Consider the following 6,151-nt stretch of genomic DNA (forward strand, 5'->3'; position numbering starts at 1 on the left):
ACTGCTGCCATGTCAGTAATTTACAGAATGCATACATGACTTGATTTGATTACGTAAGTTGACTAAATAGATACAGTAGTGAGTTTTGCTTTTGATGCTGCTCTGTACTACAGAGTAAATCTATTGAGTTTGACCAATGATAGACTGTTCTAAAACCCGTATCTTTATATAGAATGTCTTCGTAGAAATAAATATTAGATATAGATATTTTATATAGGCAATGTGTTTACAACTGTCTGTTACAGTGTTGGCATAAATCTATAGATGCACTATAAAGTATAGAATAACATTGAAATTTAACTTTGTCTATTGTATTCCTCACAACTTTGTTTCAATATTATTCATGTGAGTCAGAGATCTCAATGTTTATGTCTTTATTACCCATTCTTAGCATTATTTTGGTAAATATAATTGACAGCACGTAAGGGAAAGTGTATCATCCACAGTCAACGCACAGCTCTTCTTATTTACAAAATATTCTGAACATAAAGCTATTGATTCTACGAACAATTTGGATAATATTCTTTGAAAAACAACCCTACTAAACATAACAAAATACAATGTTTTAAAAGATTTGTTTTCTGTTGTTCTCTAGTAAATCAACTCTGAACGAACAAGTCTCAGAATTCAGGCATTCCTGCTGTTACCGACCAGTATTGTATTCAGAAATACCGAATCTCTAACAAATATTATACAGTGTCCCCTCCGAGGTAAGTCAGTATTGTAAAACGTTCAGACCAGCAAATAAACTAATCAATTTCTTGGTGAACCCAAAGATGATACTGTCGCGCTAAGTCAACACTGTGCCATCTGAAGTTTCTTTACAAAACAATAACTATATTACTCACTTAGGTTAAATCGGTTAATTGAATTAGGGGCCAAGGTATGTCCTATAGAAGGACGGGCCAACTCCTTGAAAAACTCCTCTTTGAGGCGCTGTCTTGGACCATCTGTGTAAGGGTGACCTGCAGTGACCCATGCAAGGAAATATCGCTTCAACCCGACACTGGTTTCTTCCTTGAGAAAAGTGAAGGCCCGTTAGAAACCGGTGCCAATGTCACGCAGGGCCGGTCTTCAGAAGGTCAGGGCTCACCACTATATAACACATGACATGTCTGTCACGCAGGGCCGGTCTTCAGAAGGTCAGGGCTCACCACTATATAACACATGACATGTCTGTCACGCAGGGCCGGTCTTCAGAAGGTCAGGGCTCACCACTATATAACACATGACATCTCTGCATATGCCCTGACATTTTTGCATTGATGATTTCGCTATTCCGGATTCATGGACTGGGAATTTGTTTATCGTATCCGAAATGATGGATTTAAAATTGGGCCTCAACAATTACCGTGAGGAATTCCACCCCATGCTCGAATGACGATACCAGTTGGCCAATATTATTTAGCAATTATATCTTTGCAAAGAATGTGACAATGTTGTGGAGTACGTTTCGAGAGGAATCAACTCGAGAAAAAAAAGCGCTGAATTACTTTTAAATATACATACATATAAATACATACACACACATATACGAATTTATGTATGTAGGTATGTATATTTATGTATGTGTGCACAAGCATAATGGCCCAGTGATTAGGACAGCTGACTCGCGGTCGTAAGGTCGCAGTTTCGATTTCCAGACCGGGCGTTGTGAATGTTTATTGAGCGAAAACACTTAAATCTCCACAATTTTCTATCACTATTTCTTCCTGTTTCTGTTATACCTGTATTTCAAAGGGCAATCATTGTTACACTCTGTCTCACGCTGAATCTCCCCGGGAACTACGTTAAGGGTTCACGTGTCTGTGGAGTGCTCAGCTAGTTGCACGTTAATTTCACGAGCAGGCTTTTACGTCGAGCGAATCAGCTGGAACTCTGGTCGTCGTAACCGACGGAGTGCCACGAATATATATGTATTTTGTCTATACGTTAAGTAATGTCTGCCAAACGGCAAATAGGTAAGACGTATAGCCGTAGGCGTTGCAAGTTAAATTGAATTGCAAATAATAGATTGTAACACTGTAACCAGAGATTCTTCTGGTCATTTGAAGACTAAAAGAAAAAGATGCTAAAAAATAAAATTCTTTGTTTCATATAAGATATCATTCTCCCATAGGCCACTCACCTCCACCTCTACACGCACAGGTACAGCTATATATATATATATATATATATATATATATATATATATATATATATATAACCACACACATATATATATATAAATATACGTACATGCATATATATATATATATATATATATATACATACATAGACATATACAAATACATAACATATATAGACACATACATATCTATATATATACATTCATATATATATATATATATATATATGTGTGTGTGTGTGTGTGTGCGTGTGGATATATATATGTGTGTGTTTATATACATATATTTATATATATATATACATATCCACCCACATACACACACATATGTACACGTGTATATATGTATGTATATGTGTATGTACGTATGTGTGTATGTATGAATGTATGTGTGTTTGTATATGTGTATGTACGTACGTGTGTATGTATGCGTGTATGTATGTATGTGTCTTTATGCATGTATGTATTCATGCATGTATAAATGTATGTATGTATGGTTGTATGTGCATTGCCATATATTGCAACTCAATTAGTTCAGGTATTTGAAAGCAAGCAGCACGACACAGTGAGTGCACTGTTGAATGTGTTAGAACTGATGCAAGGTCAACTCTTTAGCGAGGTGTGAGTGAATCCAAGCATATTATATCTAATTATATTACAGAACCGCGGAGGAATTGACAGCCGAAAGCACAAAAAAGAAAAGAACTTTAAGAAGTATATTTTTGTTAGATATTTGGTGAGAAATTTTATTTTCGTAACAAGTTGATGACAGATAATGTAGGTCATGGCAGATGTTTAAAAACCAGAAAAGCAGAATCCACGAAATGAAGTCCTCGTTGAGATATGGCATCCAGATTTCTATTTCCGCTCTTCGGTTTTTCGAGCTTTAGAATTTTTTTTTTATGATCGGAAGAAGGTCAGATATGTTAGAAATGGGAGCAAGTCGATTAACCCTTTTGATTCCAACCCGCCTGAAACTGCCTCTAGCTCTGTAGTAGAAATTTCTTGTTTTCAAAAGTTCTGAATTAAAATTAAAATTTGCTTCCCTACCACATGGCTCCCTGATCATCCTCACAGCGTGCCACCTCGGGTAAGTGTGTTGGGTCGACGCGAAGCTGAAAGCAGCCCATTGAACATATATATATATATATATATATTGGGCATACTCGTCGTATGATTTTGATTATGTTGACTACACAGTATAGTAGGATCTGTGACAAAAACATCCCCAACACACAATTCACTCTGCTAGAAATTTGGAAACGACATGTACCGCTTGTCATTCGCACCGGGAGCTCCGATACGGACATTTCAGAGTGTTTGGGTGTCAATCTCAGGACAGTGCAATCTGAGGACCAGACAACATCTTGGTCTTTGGTGTGATCACTAGTAATGGCGACGTTATGCCTCCTTTCGTCCCCGCCTACACGACGTCAGACGCAACAGGACATTTTTTACCCCCGATGGGTAAAAAGCAAAGTCGACTTCAGTGCAATTTGAACTCAAAATGTAAAGATCTGTATCAAATATCGCAAGCCATTTTCACAAACGCTTAAATAACTGCACCCATTCACCGCTGTGGAATGATTTTAAATTCATTTATCGATCCCCGAAGGATAAAAGACAAACTTGATTTCAATGACATTTTAGCAGATTTGGGAGGGGCTTTTTTCGTTCTGCTACCAAAAGTAAACAAAATTCTGTATGAGTTTTCTTCCATGGAACTTATTAGTACAATTTTTGATCATGACATACAGCTTCTTTCACCGCTTAAAAATAAATGCGATTCGATGATTCTCTATTGAACGCACCACAAACACAAGTTCTACACACTCTCATTTTTTCTTTCTTCTAATCATTTGTTCAGTAAAATCCGAATCTCTGAAGTATTTCATGTTATATCTTTTCTGCCATACATCAATCTTTCATCTCTTGTTTCTCCTGTCGTCCATATGTCTGTCCCAATTTAGAATAAACAAAACGAAACGCGTGAATCGTTCATTCCAACAATTTTAAATCTCTATTTTTTGGGGGGTTCTTTTTTTTTAAAGAATTCTCAGAACTTTGTTAAAAATTGTAGTAAACCTTTCATTCAGTCACATCGTACCGCTTAAGGAAACGAAGGTACTTCATATACGGCTGTCTTGCAACAACCACATGGTTCCGGGTTCAGTCCCACTGTGTGGCACCTTGGGCAGGTGTCTTCTACTATGGACTCGGTTCAACCAAAGCCTTACGAGTTTGGTGGATGGAAAATCTGTATCTGTGTGTACGTGTGTGTTTGTGTGTACGTGTGTGTTTGTGTGTGTGTGTGTCTTTGTGTCTGTTTTTGTTCCCCAAAGCCGCCTTGCAACTAGTGTTCGTTTTTTTTTTTAACCTCCCCCGTAATATTAACGGTTCGGCAAGACTGACCAATAGATTAAATATCAGATTTTAAAAATTAGATAAATTGTCCGAATAAAAATTCTTCAAGGCAGTGCTCCAGCATGGACGCACTCTAATAAGTGAAAGAATTAAAAGATTTTTTTTTAAAATATAGCATGCAATACACATTGTATTAAAAAAAATGGACTATCATATTCAAACCTGACGTGGGGTTTACTAAATAGCTTCGTGGTTTTCGTAGGAAACGCAAGGGTAATACATCAGATTGTCTTGGAGAAAAATGCTCAGAATTACTTAGCTATTGCTTGAATGAACGGATAACAAAAGAATGTGATATTAAATAGACATAATAGCATTTGAAACCGTTAAGATAGCAGCACAACGCCAAATCTGTCAGTTTATTCTATGGAGTCATAAAGTGCTGCAACCTGTTTTTGTGCTGAACTTGCATTAAATGTCTTCCATATTAGATTGTTTTATATTTGTATTAGCTTTTCACAAAATTTTCACTTATTCAGTGTTGAGTCTTAGTATTATTAAATCGTTTGAATAGACGCATGCGCACTCTTTTTCTCTCTCTCTCACATACACACACAAGAATACATACGTGCAAAAATACATACATTCGAGAGTATATATATTTACTTGTAGATATGCATAAATGCAACTTGTGTAAACAAATCTCTTTGCGTAATCTTTATATCTACCTATCTATATATTATGCATGGTGGGAATGGTATGTGAGTGCATGTGTGAGTGTCTGTGCTGCACACACAAACACAGACATATATATAATTATATACACATTTCTATATATATATATATATATATATATATATATATATATATATATATATATATATATATATATATATGTATACAAAGATGCAGATATATGTATATTTATGCATGTATATATACATGCATATATGTCTGTGTATGTATGCATGAATGTACATATACATATATATATATATGTATATATACATATGTGTGTTTATCCATGTATGCCCGTATATATACATATATCTGTAGATGCCTGTGTACATAAATATATACGTATATACATATATATATATATATATATATATATATATATATATATATATATATATATATATATATATATATCTTTATATACATATATATATATATATATATATATATATATATATATATATATATATATATATATATATATATATATATATATATATATGTATATACATACATATATAAATATATGTATGTATGTATGAATTGTATAAGCTATGCATTTGCTGACAAAACTATTGTGAAAAGCATTATCTTCTTTTTCTGTTGCTATACAATTTTTAGTGAAGTTCGAAGATAAAGAACTGAAGCAGATACACAGGTATGATATAAAAAAAAATGATGTGTAATCAACTTTAGCCTACCTTAGTTCATGACAGTAGTCTAATATGTCTCTGTTAGAAAAAAGTATATATATATATATATATATATATATATATATATATATATATATATATATATATATATATATATATATATATATATATATATATATATATATATATATATATATATATATATATATATATATAACGAAAGAAACGTAGTGAGAAATAAAAATGTGCTTTCTAATATTGTTATTTA

At 33.8% G+C, this 6,151-nt stretch overlaps 1 long non-coding RNA gene across 1 annotated transcript in view; it reads left to right on the forward strand.

The window, feature by feature from the left end:
- The first annotated feature begins 595 nt into the window (after positions 1 to 595).
- Positions 596 to 6,151, forward strand: part of LOC128250327 (uncharacterized) — a 10,745-nt gene continuing 5,189 nt past the window's right edge. The window contains exon 1 of the long non-coding RNA XR_008266354.2: positions 596 to 710. This is a non-coding gene — a long non-coding RNA (uncharacterized LOC128250327). The remainder of the gene's footprint in view (positions 711 to 6,151) is intronic.

Source organism: Octopus bimaculoides, chromosome 20, assembly GCF_046866305.1.
Source record: "Octopus bimaculoides isolate indiv1 chromosome 20, ASM4686630v1, whole genome shotgun sequence".
In the NCBI taxonomy this organism is placed as follows: Eukaryota; Metazoa; Mollusca; class Cephalopoda; order Octopoda; family Octopodidae; genus Octopus; species Octopus bimaculoides.